The sequence below is a fragment of the Hipposideros armiger genome, unplaced genomic scaffold (genome assembly GCF_001890085.2).
Source record: "Hipposideros armiger isolate ML-2016 unplaced genomic scaffold, ASM189008v1 scaffold_197, whole genome shotgun sequence".
Classification (NCBI taxonomy): Eukaryota; Metazoa; Chordata; class Mammalia; order Chiroptera; family Hipposideridae; genus Hipposideros; species Hipposideros armiger.
The window spans coordinates 1,879,396-1,897,137 of NW_017731547.1; positions in this window are offsets into that span (position 1 = coordinate 1,879,396).

Consider the following 17,742-nt stretch of genomic DNA (forward strand, 5'->3'; position numbering starts at 1 on the left):
CACCCCAACCCTACGCACATATAATTCATCCTGCACTTCTCCCCACCGTCATGCTAAATCCTGTCCGTCACCTACCAACGGAAAATGAACTTTACAAGAAGAACTTGGCAAGGGGCCTAGCGACAGCTAAGGAATTTCTTTTCTTGTTTTTCCTCTGCATTTTCATTCAGAGTTGATTTTTATCCTCTTCTAAAACACTGGTCCTCAACCATGGCTAGACAATGGATTCATCTGGGGAGCTTTACAAAACCCTAATGCCTGGTTTCCACCAGAGATGATTAATTGTTCTGGGCTGTCACCTGGCCCTCAGGAGTGTAAATAGCCTCCAGGTGATTCCAATGGGCAATCAAGTTTTAAAAAAACATTGTGATAAAAGGACTTTTAAAGCCAATGGAGGGCCGGGTCAGTGGCGCTTTGTTTAGGAGTTCCCTTGGGACGCCAGCTCTGAGCAGCAGGGCCCCGGTTTGGATCCCACACATGAGGGCCAGTGACACTGCCCTCCACAGTTAAGATGCTGAGCAACAGCTCGACCTGGAGCTGGGCAGCTGTGAATCGCCAACAATGGTGTAGGCTGCAGTGGGGCTGCCCAGCAGCAGGTGTGAGCTTTTGTGAGCTGCAGTGGGCTATCGTGACTGGCCATCCAATGGCCAGTGAGCTAATGCCTCAGCCGGGAAGAGCGCAATGATAATACCAACATGGGACAGGGAAGCGACGTCCTCCACAATTAGACTGAAGAACAAAAGGACAGCAACTTGTCTGTTCCCCTTCCTTGATTCCCCAACACTGTTCCCCTCCAATTTCCCAATAAAATCTTAAAAAAATAAAATTAAAAAGTCAATGGAGTGCCTTGGTCAAGACAGTTTTATCAGTAGCCTTCTTCGATTCCCATCATAATGCCTCAGATGAAAATCAATATTTTTGCTGTCCTGTTTTCCATTTTGCATTTAGTGGATAACTTATTTTGACAAAACTATTGTAGTGAGGCTTAGCTCCAGAATGCCCTTAGAGTAAACATAAAGCAACTCTCAGAATGGAGTCTCAACCAGGTACTTCTCCACGAGCATCAGCCTGGGCAGTTGTGCCTAACAGAAATCTCTGTCACTGTTTGCAGGCAGACCGCCTTGGTTTCCCAAGCATGTATTCTTTTTAGATATTTTCCTTCTAAGAAAGTTATCTTTCTAAGAAGTTCATCCAGTGGGAAATATTCAGAGATATAGTATAACTCCTATTTCAGAAAAGAATAAAAGTGTGAGAATTGTCCAGAATATTTTTAAACTCACAAAGGTTGTGGCATGCTATCTTTTATTTTTTAATTATTTTTTTCAGTTACGGTTGACATGCAACATTATTTTATATTAGTTTCAGGTGTATGGCATAGTGGTCAGACATCCATATGTGACATGCTATATTTTATATTACCATGCTACTATAATCAGAACAGTATGGTATTGGTACGGGGACAGAAAATAAGGTGGAACAGAACAGACTGCAGAAACAAATCCAGCCAAAAGAAATGTACTAAATATGATATTTCAATTCTGTCATTTAAAAAATGGAATGTATATTGATGATGTTTTCCTAAAGTACAACTCCTGTAACTTAAACTATATAAAAAAATTAATTCCAGATAGATTAGAGATCCACATTTACAAAATAAAAACAAATAAAAGAAAAATCTATAATGGCTTAGCTTATGGGGGCATTCTTAAACCAAACACTAATTCCTGTTGACTTTAAGGAGAAAATTGTCACTTTCACCTACATAAGAAGAAAAAATTCTATAAAGCCAAAGACAGTATAATAAAGTGAAAAGACAATAAACTGAGAGAAAAACATTTAAGATAAAGGCTTAACATCTATAACAGACAAAGGCTTAATATCTCTAATACAATTCTATAAATTGATTTTTAAAAGACAAAGGATCCAATAAGAAAAAAATGAATACATAACCTGAATAGAAAATCCACAAAAGAGGACATGCAAATAATCAATAAACTTATGAAAAGTTATCAGCCTTCTCACAGTCAAGAAAAGGCAAAAGGAGATAATATTTCCTGCCCATCAGATGGAAGAAAGAACAAATGAATAAACAATAAGATTCAGTGCTGGAAAACGTGTGAGACAAAAAGCCATGATGTTCCCTGTTGGTAAAGTATTGATAGATTTTAAGAAAATAACCCAAGAATACCTATTAAAATGTACATAATCTGTTGCCCACCAACCCCTCCTTAAGAATCTATCTTATAGGAGTAAAATCACCTGTATATAAGGATATATGTAAGATTTTGCTATTGGAGCCTTATTTATAAGAACACATTCATTAAAAACAACCAAAATATCTATTGTTCCATTGGGAACTGATGGAAGCAATTATATTACACCAATCAATGGGATATTATGCAACTACTTAAAATAAAAGTATGATTTGTAACATAAGAGAGCTTCATGACCATTGGATGGACACTTTTAAAACAGGACATAAAAGCACTTAGCTTAAAGAAAAAAGATCGGCATATTCATTAAAACAAGAAATTCTATTCATCTGAGGGCCTCAGTAAGAGACTGAAAAACAACATCAGAGTGGGAAACTATATGTGTATGTATGTAAAAACAAACAAACACACAAACTACTAGTACCCTGAATATATAAAGTACCCATACAAATCAATGAAAAACAAAACCCCATTTAAACAAATGAATGAAAACTTGAATTAATGTTTCAACAAAGAGGATATTCCAATAGCCAATAAAAATATGAAAAGATGTTAAACATTGTAAAAACAAGATATAAAAATTTAAGCCACAAAGCAAAACAACTGCATATCCATTGTAATGGCAACAATCAAAATAAAATAAAACTGAAAATACTAAATATTGGTGAAAATATGATGTGGTTGGAATTGTAATATACTATGGGAATGAAAATCTATATAACTTCTTTGAAAAATCATCAGCAGGATATACTAAGGCAAAAATCATGCCTAATTTTTCTGCATAAATTCCACCTTTAGGTATATTCCCAATAACAACAAAAACATACCTGCATCAAAGACATTAACAATAATTACAGCATTTCCCATAATAGCCAAAATTAGAAAAAAACCTTGTAATCCATCAACAGTAAAATTGATAAAAATATATGGCTATATTCATAGAAATGAATGCTATACAGCAATGAAAATAAATGGACTACCACTACATTCAATAACATGCATGGATTCTATAGACATTATTTGAGTGAAAGAAACCAAACCCTAAAGGTACATATTCTGTGATTCTATTTATATAAGGATTAAAAGAAAGTAAAACCAATTTATGGTGATAGAAGCTAAAACTGGTTCTCTTTAGAGGGAAGCCGATGATTGGGACCACGAAACAGGGAAGCTTCTGGAATTCTTGTAATGTCTGTATCTTGTTCTGGGTGATAGATATACTTGTTGCTCATTTTGTAAAAATTAATTAAGTTGTGCATTTATGATTCATAGGTTTTTCTTTAAGCATATTCCCATGTGAAATTCCATTTTAAAAAATAAGCATGGGTTAAAATTACATGTGAATATATTCAAATATATCTGTGAAATAGTTATATGGAGCAAGCAAATTGTAGGTTAATATTTATAATATCTCATAAAAAAATAAACTCTATGACTGTCTATACTGTTTATATAAGCAACTGTAGAAAAATATGTATGAACACACGAAAGGGAAACTGTGACATTTTTAAATTAAGCAAGATTTTGTGAACCTCTGAAATACTTAAGCTTTGAAAGACTGAGTAGGTAGCCAGAAATGTTGCTCATTATTTTATTCTTTTACAAATATCCTCAAAAGTTCATTTAAAGTCTGCCTAGGAACTCTCCTGTGTAGATTATCAAGCAACAAAAAAGAAACCATTACACTCTTCCTTATCCCAAATTTATACAGTTGTGTTTATTTCAAGAAATATAAAAGATAGACTTTTTAGCATTTTCATATTCAAAAATGTTGAAATTAGAGAAGCTAGAATACTTCTTTATATATGAGCTAGTTACTTCTAGGTAACTGCTTAAATGGCCCATAGAAATTTCAGATATTGTTCACTCAGGGTATTGTCCCTAGTAAACCAATTCCATGGACGTGTGCTCAACTTTCAATTACTCTACACCATCAAGTATTTGGAACTAGAAAAATAACAGACATTCAAATAATATCTTGTCAAAAGGTTTCAGATTACAAGCTAAAGCCATTTATTTTATGAACTGCCCAACTGGAATATGAATAACGTGGTATGATTAACTGAAACTCTGCCACTTTTATTCTGAATAGATTGTGGCATCCTAGAAGCTCTCAAATGTGACACATTTCCATTATACTAAAAATAAGTATTTCATGTAGTTTCCTTTAGCAGATAATACTAAAACATATTTTAGATGTATGTTTTATTCACTGTCATCACTTTTATATAGAGGTGCCATTGATTGCAGGAGAGAACTTTCATGAATCAACATGGCTATCACTTGGTTTTCTCTTAACACAGATATTTTAGAAAACACGGTTTGAAATAAATGTATTTTTGGGATACAGAGAAAGTAATTTTTCCCCTAGGAGACTGAAAGTTTAGTTGATACTTTTAGATTCCTGTAGTGGATTCTGAAAATTTTTTTAAGAAACATTTTCTACACAATCAAGGGTAATTTGAATCACCACACTTGCCCATTCTTTCCAAACATTTTCTTAGAGATCTCTTTGAAATTTTGTACTAGTAGAATGATTTAAATTTAAGCATTCTCTTCTGGTATGTCCTCAGAATAGGAGTGTTTATTTATTTTTTTATTTATAGTAAAAAAATTTTTACAAATATATTTTTTTTACTAAACCTATTGAGGTGACATTGGTTAGTAAAATTATATAGGTTTCAAGTGTACAATTCTATAATACATCATCTATATATCACATTGTGTGTTCACCACACAGAGTCAGTTCTCCTTCCATCACCATATACTTGATCCCATTTTCCCTCTTCTACCAGCCCCGCCCTGCTTACCCTTTCGTAACCACTAAACAGTTATTTGATTCTATGAGTTTTTGCTTCTTTGTCTTGTTCCTTTGTTGCTTTCAGTTTTATAATCCTCATGAGTGAAGTCATATGGTTCTTGACTTTTTCTGTCTGACTTATCTCGCTTAGTCTCAAGATCCATCTATGTTGTCACAAATGGCAGTGTTTCATCTTTTCTTATGGCAGAGTAGTATTCCATTGTGTATATGTACCACATCTTCTTTATCAAATCATCAATCAAAGGACACTTTCGTTGTTTCCATGTCTTGGCCACCAAAAATAATGCTGCAATGAACATGGGAGGACATATAGCTTTATGGATAAATGTTTTCAAACTTTTTGGGTGATACCCAGAAAAAGGATTGCTGGGTCACATGGTAATTCTATTCTTAATTTTTTGAGGAACCTCCATACTGTTTCTATTGCAGCTGCACCAATTTACATTCCCATCAACAGTGTATGAAGGTTCCTTTTTCTAGGAGTATTTTAGGATAAGAGGGCATGTTACCTTGACATTGAGAATCTACTGACACTAGAGCTAAAACCTTGGTGTTAGACTTTTTCATTGACTATCTGAATTTGTTCCAATGTCCCATGCTGGTCAAGATCAGTTTCCTAGGCTGAATCTTGTAATGAAGTTAATTTTCCTCATCTTGGTTGTTACTGTAAAGCTAAGTCCCAGAGGTGGAGGCTCTCACAAGCCTTTATAAGGTTTCATGCCAGAAGCAGACACCATTTTTTTGTTATTGTTCAAATAAACCCAACACATACCCATATACTACAAGATGTAAGTACTGAGGTTTTCCATAACCTTCCTCATCATATAAATACTCCAAAAGAAGCAAATGAGTGGATTTCTTTAAATAGTTTCTCAGCTCCTCAGATAAAGGGCAAACAATAAGAAGTCCAGCCCACTATCTCTATAAGTAATTCCCTTGCAGCTCCTAACACCTCAATTCCAATTTGACTGTAGCTGTGTGTGTGCCTGATGAAAGACCATTTCCTTGTGGACTACAGTACTAACATTTGTGTACTTCATGACTGACATTTATAGAATGGTCTCGATACTGTTCATTTTGTTAGGAAAACTATGTAAATATACATATATATGACAAAGAGAGTAACATATTGGGCCGACTGAGTGGCGCGTTGGTTAAGAACTGGCTTGGGATGCCAGAGGGCCCTGGTTCGGATCCCACATATGAGGGCCAGTGACACTGCCCTCCACAGCTAAGATGCTGAACAACAGCTCAACCTGGAGCTGGGCTCCTGTGAGTCTCCAGCAACGGCGTAGGCTGCAGCCCCTGTGGCAGTGGGTTGCCATGGGCTACCGTATGTAGCCAGCAGCCAGCGTGAGCGGCCAGCAGCCGCAGTGAGCGGCCGTCCAGAGGCCGGCGACTGATCTGCCTCATCCAGGAAGAGCGCAATGATGGTGCCAACTTGGGCCAGCGAAGCAACGTCCTCCACAACTAGACTGAAGAACAAAAGGACAGCAACTTGTCTGTTCCCCTTCCCCAATTCCCCAGCGCTGTTCCCATCCCCCCAATTCCCCAATAAAAATCTTTTTTAAAAAAAGAGAGTAACATATTATAAAGTAATTACAAGTGTAGCAGCAGAGGCTGTTGATGTCTCATACATCTCCTTGATACACACCATTCCCGTATGTACCAATAGCCTCTTGCATCAAGCACAGGCAACCTTCTTTCTGAGGGTGCTCTCTGACCTTTGAAGTATATTAGGCCTGTAATGAGAATAGGCCATAGACACCAGGAAGTTAATGCCCGGAGAGCAGTTTGCAACCAATGACAAATGGGAGTTGGTGGGTAGATATTCTAACTTCTTGCCCCAAAATGGGATAACTGAGGCAAATATTCTTCATCATCTCCTGAAAGTCCTCAGTAAGATTGATACCCAGAGGTCCACAACAGAAACCTGTTGATTAACATATGCTAATATGTTAACATTGCCTCTATCTCTTCCCCATCTCCCTACTGTTACAGGAGGACATAAGGGTTCTTGGTAAACATCACAGGGGGACTTCCAGGATGTACCAAAATATTAATCCATACAAACAAAGCCAAGCAAGCAGAGGACTTAAATAGTACAGTACATTCTCAAGATGGCATGAAAGTGGACAGGCCCAGGAAAAAGGGCAACTGCAACAAAGAACAAAGAAATTTAGGATTATATTTGAATGAGGGCACGAAATATTCAGGGGTGGCTTTGTAGGCATTCCCAGGGCTTTCCCAGGGTGGGTCTCCACTGACCACTCCTTGTAGGGACTGTCTTGGCCATAAGACAAAGGGTGGAGATTTTTTCCCTGCCTACAATGCTAATAGTGTTATAACCCATTACAATTAGCTGTAGCTGCACCTTTTCTTGGGAATTTTTCTCATCTCCTCATGTCCCACACTTCCTTCTTTCCTTCCTCCCCCCATCTACCTGCAGCCCAGTGCTTTCTGCCTATAGTAACACTACTAGTGGTATCACCTCCCAAATTAATCATTTGCTTTTCAATTCTTATCTTAGTATCTGCTTCTTGTTGTACCTTTGCCACTAAATGTCTATGTGACCTAGAGAAACTTCTGGATGTTATTTATTTATTTATTAAAAGACTGGAATAGGCTACTTAGCAACTAATATCACAAGGAGTTGTAAAGCTATAATTACTTGAAGACCCAATATTTGCCAAATTTCAAATGCATAGCCTAGCCTGATTAAATAATCAAGGAAGAGGAAGAGTAAATCTTTTTCTGACGTACAGTTATAGCAGAGCTATTTTCAGAAGTCCATAATGTCAAGTTAAAGGCCAGTCTAGCATGCAACAGAAGGAAGCATGCTAGTTTCTTTCTTTCTGGTCTCCACCATTTCAAATGTATTATTCCAATGGCACTAATACAGCTGGAACTGCTCAGGAAGCATATTATTTTATGAATGAAAATTTCAGACCATATTAAAATGCCAAAAATTAGAGTTGCAAACAGTAGTGGTCTCTTTAAAATTGTCTGTACAAATAACAAATAAATTTGACATGGGCCAAGTCACAAAAGAATTGTCAATCATACATTTTCTTTTTTTTTAATCTCAGAAAGAAGCCAAAAAGAACAATCACCAGTTTCTAACACAAATTCATTCACTTTTAAAACATGCCTAAATTCTTGTCCAAATCTGCCTCTTAACCACACTGAGCCTCATTTTTCCTTTATCTAAGTGGCAGGTTGCATTTCTCAAAATTACAACAGCAGGGCCGGCTGAGTGGCTTGTTGGTTAAGAGTTGGCTTGGGACGCCAGCTCTGTGCAGCAGGGCCCGGGTTCGGATCCCACATGAGGGCCTGTGACGCTGCGCCCTCTACAGCTAAGATGGTGAACAACAGCTCGACCTGAAGCTGGTCTGCCGTGAGTCACCGGCGATAGCATAGGCTGCAACAGGGCTGCAGTGAGCTGCTGTAAACTACTGTGAGGGCCCGTCCAGTGGCCAGCGACTGATCTGCCTCAGCCAGGAAGAGCACAATGATAATACCAACATGGGCCAGTGAAGCAACGTCCTCCACAACTAGACTGAAGAACAAAGGGACAGTAACTTGTCTGTTCCCCTTCCCCGATTCCCCAATGCTGTTCCCTCCCCCAATTCCCCAATAAAATCTTTAAAAAAAATTACAACAGCAATATTTTCAACTCCACACCCTCTACCGAAACCTTGGCACTACCCAGTCAAGAAGTATAGTCCCTTTTTTCTTCCCTTGGAATTGGGGAGGCCTTAGTGACTGCCTCAATGAATTTCATGTGGCTGAAGTATGCTGGGTGGTTTCCAAGGTTAGGTCATAAAATGTGATAAAGCTTCTGCACAGGTGCCTGTTTTGGGATACTCACCCTTTGAACCCAAAGATCATGCTGTGAGAAAGCCAAGCAGCCACCCTGAAAGGTCATGTACAGGTGTTCTGACCACAAACCCAATAAAAATCCAATTAACAGACAGTGTCAACCATCTGACATAGGAGTGCGGAAGGAGTGAGTCTTTAGATAATCCCAGCCCTCAGCCTGAGTCACTCCCTATAATATCATGTGGAAGAGATCAGCTGATCCTGTCAAACTCTGCTCAAATGTGCAGATTCATGAGCAAAATAAATGCTGTTGTAGTTTTACGCCACTACATTTTGAAATGGCTTGTTATGCAGCAAAATATTATGAGAACAATTGTTAAAGTGGAAACATTACCTACAAGAGCTCTGAGGATTAATGAAATAATGTATTTGAGAGCAGTTTGTTAGCTGTGAAATGCTACAAATAAAAAGGAGTTGTCATTTAGTTGACGCCTCTACAGAACTTACAACACATAGGACATATAAGGCATACACATAAATATTTGATAAGTGCCTTATGAATGGTGATAAAAGATGCTATAAGAAACTAAATGGAGAGAGACAAATTCTGTACATGACAAATACTATGTATGAGAGTTTATACAATCAACATACATTTCTCTGGATTGCATACATATATTTGGATTTGTATTTAAATTGTCTACTACACATGATCTAAAAATGAACAAATTTGATGTGTGACAAGAAGTTAAAGTCTTTCAGACACTGGGAAAATATCCTCTGCAAATCCATAAACAACTTTTCCAGTCCCATGGTTTCAAATACAGTGATTTCCCAGCTATAACATTTCCCCTGAAATTTAGACTTGTGATTGAACTGCCTATCTCATTTGTCCACATAGATATCTTAAAGCCATTTCAAGTTCTTGACACCCCCACCTAAACCCATCAATGTGCTCTTTACCATCTCAGTTAATGGCTCTACCATTTACTTAGTTGCTTAGGCCTAACAGCTAGGTGTCATCTGTTTCTCTGTGACACCTCCTATCAATCCTCCTTCTCTCACATGTCACATCAATCTATTAGCAAATCCTGCGAGGTTTACCTTCAAAATATATATCATATTGTGAATTTCCACGACTTCTATTACCCTACTCTAAGTTACCATCTTCTATCATTAGCTTCAGAGTTGCTTCTATCTTGCTCCACTGTAGATATGTTTCAGATGATAACCAGAGTGATTCTTTAAAAATATTTAGGATTTGACTTTGGGTGATGAACATACAATGCAATATATAGATGCATTCCCTGAACTGTACACTTGAACCCTATATATTTGATTAACCAATGTCACCCCAATAAATGTAATTTTAAAAAGGGAAAAAATATTTAGCAGTTCACATCACATTCATTCTTAATTCTTTTAATGGCTTTTCATTGCACTTAGATTGAAGTTCTACCTCTTTGAGCTTATTTCCTACTATTCCCTTCCCTCACTCACCTTGTTCAAGCTATGGCTATGCCTCATAAAAAAGTCCATCCTTGGGGCCGGCCAAGTCACTCAGTTGGTTAAGAGTTTGCTCAAGAGTTTGAGCTCTGAGCAACAGCAGTTTGATTCCCGGCCCGAGCTGAGCTGCCGCTGAGCTGCCAACAGGTAGCAGGATGGCTCAGCTAAAAAAAAAATGTCCATCCTCAAATATTATGGGATTTGCCTTGTTATGACCTAAACCACCAGAAAAAGACACAGATAATTTCCTGTATTGAGAGTAATACTAATTATTCCAATATCTAATTACAGCCTGCTTTGCTTTCTTCATTTTATGTATGCTTTGGTGTATGTGTGCCATAAGGGGATATAAACAGATGGGGCCAAAAAAATGGATACACATTTTAAGAAAGGAAAAGACCGTATTAAAATTGTAATACTCAATATATACCAATAACAAAAGATGAATACAAGTCATGTTTGACTTCTGCAATCGCAACAGTTGCTCAAAGTGATTACCATCGGCATAACTTTAATACAGTTTTTTTTTCTTTCTTAAATCTGTATACATTTTTTTGGTACTCTCTCTATATATGTCATATAATATATACTGTGCTGAGTGCTAAGAATGCAGTGGAAAGTAAATATTCTTGTCCTAACGGAACATTCAGAATTGTGAGGGAGAAATAATCACATAAACAGATGTAAACTTGCAACTGTGTCAAGCAAAGTGAGATACATGTTGCTTCACTGCATATAATAGCAGCACCTGAATTCTTTGGGGAAGGGAACTAGGGCTTCTTTGAGGAAGAAATGATTCATTTTTTTATTATTAGTTTCAGGTGTATAAAACATAATGATTAGACATTTATACCTCTCACAAAGTGATAACCCCAACAAGTCTACTACCCCTCTGACATCGTTTATAGCTGTTACTGTACCATTGACTACATTCCATATGCTGTATTTTACATCCCGTGACTATATATATATATATATTTTTTAATTATAGTTGACATTTGATATTCTACATCCATCAGCTTCAGGTGTAATGCAGTGGTCAGGCACCTATAGACAGGATAAACGAGTAAACAAAACAAAATAGATTCAGAGATACAGAGAAAAAAACTAATGGTTGCTATATGGGAGGAGGGTTGGGGGATGGGGGAGAAGATGAAGGGATTGGAAAGTACAAATTAGTAGTCACGATATAGTCACAGGATGTGAAATACAGTATGGGGAATATAATCAATAATGTTGTAAAGATTATGTAGGATGCCATATGGGTACTGGACTTATCAGGGGGATCAATTCATAGACTGTATAGAAATGAATCATTTGAGGTTTGTAGATAAGAGAGAAAAACTGAAGGATCTCTCCTTTAAAGCCCTTTTTATTGAGTCAGTGGCCTATTCATGCTCTCCCTCTGAATATAAAATATACATTCCAACATCAATGTGTCCAAAACACGGCTTTCCATCTCTCCTACTTCCACCAGGTCTGCTCTTCCAAATGCTTTCTCCATCACTGTAAATAGCCACACCAATATTCCAGTTTCTCAGGCCACAGGTTTTAATATCATTCATTTATTCTCACTTTCTCTCTCACACCTTATCTTTATTTTTGTATTTATTTTTTTATTTTAGCTGAGCCATCCTGCCACCTGTTGGCAGCTCAGCAGCAGCTCAGGACAGGCCGGGAATCAAACTGCTGTTGCTCAGAGCTCACACTCTTGAGCGAGCTCTTAACAAACTGAGCCACTCGGCCGGACCTCATACCATATCTTTAAAATATACCCAGAATCCGACTATATCTGCCCACCTCCCAATCTGCTTCTTCCCTGATTCAAGCCTTCACCATCACTCTCCAAATTTATTTCATATCCTTCTATATGTTTTGGGGTTATGACCCATTAATAAATCATAAAATTAATAGATTTAGTGCCTTGTAAACAGCAGTAAAACAGTCATACAAAATAATAGTTTAGAAAAGAGTGTACTGTATAATATATAGAGAGAGTAAATATGGTTTGCAAAAAAAATACTTCAGTTTTATTTATACATATACATGGACATATATACATACGTGTCTATCTGTATGTGTGCACATATGAGGACAGACAATTAAGTTTGTGAACTCATCCTAGAAAAAGTGCTACGTACCTCATTGCTGAATATCAATATGGTCACTTTCAAAGTACTCTCCTTGGGAAGCTATGCACTGATGGCAGAGCTTGGTCCACCCTTCAAAGCAATTTTGGAACTCTTTGTCTAGAATGGCCGTCAGAGCTGTCATTGTATTATCCTTGATGTCCTGAATGTCATCAAAATGTCTTCCTTTCAATATTTCCTTTATCTTCGGGTAAAGAAAGAAGTCATTGGGGGCCAGATCAGGTGNCTAGTCCACTCTCCAAAGCAATTTTGGAATTCTTTTTCTGGAATGGCCATCAGAGCTCTTGATGTATTACCCTTAATGTCCTGAATGTCATCAAAATATCTTCCTTTCAATATTTCCTTTATCTTCGGGTAAAGAAAGAAGTCATTGGGGGCCAGATCAGGTGAGTAGGGAGGGTGTTCCAATACAGTTATTTGTTTCCTGGCTAAAAACTCCCTCCCAGACAGTGCCATGTGAGCTGGTGCATTGTCATGATGCAAGAGGCATGGATTGTTGGCGAAAAGTTCAGGTCATCTAAGTTCTTCACGCAGCCTTTCAGCACTTCCAAATAGTAAACTTGGTTAACTGCTTGTCCAGTTGGTACAAATTCACAATGAATAATCCCTCTGATATAAAAAAAGGTTAGCAGCATTATTGAAAACAAGTTTGCAAACTTAATTGTCAGACCTCATATGTGTATGCATATGTCCTGAATTTCTATGAAAAAAGTTTTCTCAATGTGTATCAATTAAAAAAATTTAAAATGTATTGTGGAGTATCCCTGCTTCAAGTTTTAGCCTCACTACAGACTATCCTCAAAATATCAATCAGAGGAATGCATTTTTTAGACAATAAATTTTAATTAATTAATTTAAAACAAAGCAGATAGAGATGCTTCTCTATTCAAAATGTTTAATGACCTCCTATTTCATTTAAAATAAAAACCCATACAATGGCCCATAAGAAACACGTATTCAGCTCTCTTGCCTACTCCCTTTCTCTCTAATCTAATCTCCTACAACTCTCATTCTTGCTCACTCAACCTACTCTCAGCACATACCAACCTCAGGACATTTGCACTTGTCATTTCGCCTGCCTGGAAGACACTTCCTCTTACATAACTTCATGGCTTGTTCCCTCACCTCCTTGAGATATTTGCTCACTTTCTCATTGATGCTGTCTGTAACCTGCCTATTTAAAATTGCTATCACCCATCCTTACTGCCCAATAGTCCCCATCACTCTTGCCTATTTTATGTTTCTTCATAAAACTTACATTCTCTGACATACTACACATTTTACTTAATTAGATTATTTTCTGTATCCCTTGACCCATGATAGAATATGAGCTACATAAGTGTAATGCAGGTCATAGGTGTTTCTTTAGATAATAAAAGGTACAGATAATAAATTGTTAAATGGGTAGAGGGATGAATGAAAAAGAAAGAAAGGAAGGAAGGAAGGAAGGAAGGAAGGAAGGAAGGAAGGAAGGAAGGAAGGAAGGAAGAAGGGAGGAAGAAGGGAGGAAGGAAGGGACAATTGTTCCAATGAGTGGAAATGATATACAAAATAGCCCCCTGGCTTGAGAGTGGGACAGAGAGCATGGAACATGGCTGAGCCCGTGGCTGTAAGAAAGAATAAATGGAGGCAAGTATAGCAGAGAAGAGGGAACAAGGTAAGTACTGAGATAGAGGGAGATGTGGCCAGAGAGGTATTCAAAAGCCAACCAAAAGTGACCAAAGCACAAAACTAAAGGTGTTTTTCTAGATCCTAAAAGCACTAGAAAGCCATTGAAGGCTTTCAAATTCAAGAAATGGATGGAGGGACCAAGAACAAAGGATGATGTCAGGATCTGATTTGTAGTTTTGAAATACAGGGAAATTTATTCATGAATAAACATCAGGTATTCTAGTGAAAACAACTTTACCTCTCATCAGTTTAATCTAAGTGTCTTATCCTTATTTGGATTCAAAGCAGTTCTAATCACATTTCTGGATTGGTCCTTCTCTTAGGTTTATAATTCATAGGCACTTGAGAAAGCTCTGAAATGTATGCTTCCAGAAATCCTGGGAGTATAAAGATCATGGTGCTATTCCAACAAGAGATATAGTATCCTTTTGAGGTTTATTTTATGCATTCCATTAAATAAGTCAGGCATTATGATTTTCAATTCCAAGTTTTTCCTAGATATTATGAAAGATTATAGCATACTTCAGGCACAGATTTTGTGCTCAGCTGTAACTTTATTATCTAAAAAAATTTTTATATTATCCAAATTTAAGTATGAAACTCAGTCTTTTACTTATAGTTGAGTGCTTAAAAGTGCATAAAATCAAAACAAATAATTATACTTTAAATAAAAAAATCTTACTAAATTTAACACACACACAATTAGCCTAGTAAGTACAAAAATAATCTATACTGTTTTGTTTTCATTGTATTAATGTAGTAATGAATTTAAAATGTATCTAATAATATTGTAATTCAAAACATTGCTCCTAGGGCCGGCTGAGTGGCACGTTGGCTAAGAGTTGGCTTGGAACACCAGTTCTGAGCAGCAGGGCCCCGGTTTGGATCCCACATGAGGGCCAGTGATGATGCGCCCTCTACAGCTAAGATGGTGAACAACAGCTCGACCTGAAGCTGGGCTGCTGTGAGTTGCTGGCGATGGCACAGGCTGCAGTGGGGCTGGCTGGCAGCTGGCGTGTGCTTTCATGAGCTGCCATGAGCTGCTGTGAGTGGCCATCCAATGGCCTGCGTGCGACTGCCTCACCCGGGAAGAGCACAATGATAATACCAACATGGGCCAGTGAAGCGACATCCTCCACAACTAGACTGAAGAACAAAACGACAGCAACTTGTCTGCTTCCCTTCCCCAATTCCTCAACGGTGTTCCCCTCCCCCAATTCCCCAATAAAATCTTAAAAAAAAAAACTATTGAAAAACAATTGCTCCTAATTAAAGGGGAAATCAATAGGTAGAGTCTAATAAATGTTTGAATTTTTTTCATAAACAAGTATTTCTAATAATATCCTTTGGGATATTTCAAGATACTACTATGGACTTACAGTTATTTTCAAATATTTCTGAGTATGACCTATTGTAGGAAATACATTTTACTTCTTATAATGCATGATACAACACATCAACATACACATGTATGTATAAAACTGAATTAAAAGTCTCATGAAACAATAATTACCCTTTTTGTTATAAGGCATGATAATGATTTCTATTGTATTATACCATGACCTATTTTATTCTATTTCATTTTAAAGTAAATACTGGCTACATACTGTGAGTTTGATTTTACAATGCTTTTCAACTCATAATGTGTAAAATCATCCTATTCAGTAATGGGTGCCCTCTGCAAAAAGGTGTTAGGTAAATTTTTATAAAGCCCACACAACATATGTTGAAATAAAAATAAGAAAACATCTAATTGTTTTATTTTACCAATGTGTATTCCAGTAGGCATTTACATTATTTATAGTGATGTTGACAAAAAAAAACATCCAGCCTAAAAGAAAGCTTATAAGAGTTTATTTGGGCTAAACTGATCATTGCTGGGAAGCAAAATACAACAGATTGAGAAAATATTCCACTAAATGGCGGTTTGCAGCTTATTTTATAGGTAGAATCAAAGGAGGGTTACATGAAATCCATTGGTGGTAGATTAAGGTGGTGGGAGAAAGCAAGGCAGAGAAATCTCTGGGATTGGATAAAAGTAAATTGGAGAGACAGGTACTTCTTTGACATTGGTGGGTACAGGATGGTTAATAGTTTGCTTTTTACAGCACATAGAGGTAGTAATCAGATGACAAGAATAAAAATGAGGGATTTTGTCGTTTCCTGCTCTGGTCCAGAAAAAAAGATTACTGACATTCCAAGGATGTTATCTTAGGTGCAAAAAGACAACAGACAGGCCCAATTACCGTAGAAACTGACCTTTGTCAAGGAAGATTCAGGCTAAAGATGTGACTTCCCACCATGGCCCACCTTAGTTAGGAATTTTTATGTTCCCACCATCCTCTGTGGTTATTTTCAGTCTCCTGAGCTTGTTGGGTTTAACCTGTGACCCCTTTTCTGTCCACATTGATAATATTTATATTGACACATGAATGGATGTGTGACTGCTATTCAAAAAGCCTCAGGTCAGGGTCATTCATGGTATGCTGCAAAGAAAATTTGAAGGACTTTCTTTTCAAATTTTTATTTGGAGCTATGTGAATTATGCTATATTATTTATCTTGACTCCTGAAATCCTTTAAATATTTTTTCCACATTTAATATTTTTCGATTTCATACTATTAAGGGTAATTAATCAGGAAAATCTCAAAAACTAATTCCAATTCTGCACTATCAGAGAGGTGAAACTTTTATAAATATGTCATGTATGTGTCCTTCTGTGTATGTATCTATGGTTACTTTTATGTGGTACTTTTTAAAAGTTATTCAAGAGAGTGTAAAAATAGTAGTGTTTAAAAGTGACTGGTGTGGGAGGAGTTGATACAAATGGACAGCAACTCAGAAGGATATTAACCCATCTGCTCCAGTAGGGCATACTGCATGTTATCTGCAAATAGCTGGGTCCACCATCAATGAGTCTAGGTGAGGCAAAGGGATCGTGGCTATCTACATCAACAAATGAAGAAGATCTCACATAAATACACCACTGAAGTCATCTAAGTCTTTATCTTCAGTGGTTAGAGAATATCTATAGCTTCAGTTGAATTAAAGGCACATTTTAGACCTAGGTGTGTAACCTAACTATTATTTTAGATCACAGCAAAATGGGATAATATATCTATCTAGCTAGGATATGAAATTCAGCTATAAGGTTGTTGTGGTACTGTTTTCTTAAACCTTTTTCATTAGAAGATGAAAGGCTGCCATTTCAAAGCTGCAAATGAGTTTTCAGAGTCACAGGGATTGAAGGCTGATTGCTCCATGGTTTGGGGAAAAATATAAACATCTGAAAGGATCTTGTAATTTCACAATGCAAGTCCACACCCTCTTGTATAGGCAGTGATCATGTTTCCTTTTGAGAAATTGTTATTGGATTTGCATGGATTTGAAGTTCACTGTATACGAATTGGTGTTCGTTCCCATGTTCTATATAGCCTTGCTTGAGTTATTTATTTTCTGGAGACAAGAAGCTGAGAAGGAATTGGATCGCTAGAAGGACTTAGAGACAGAATCCTTATTTCACATAGCAGCAAACTGTAAATATTAACAAAATACAAGG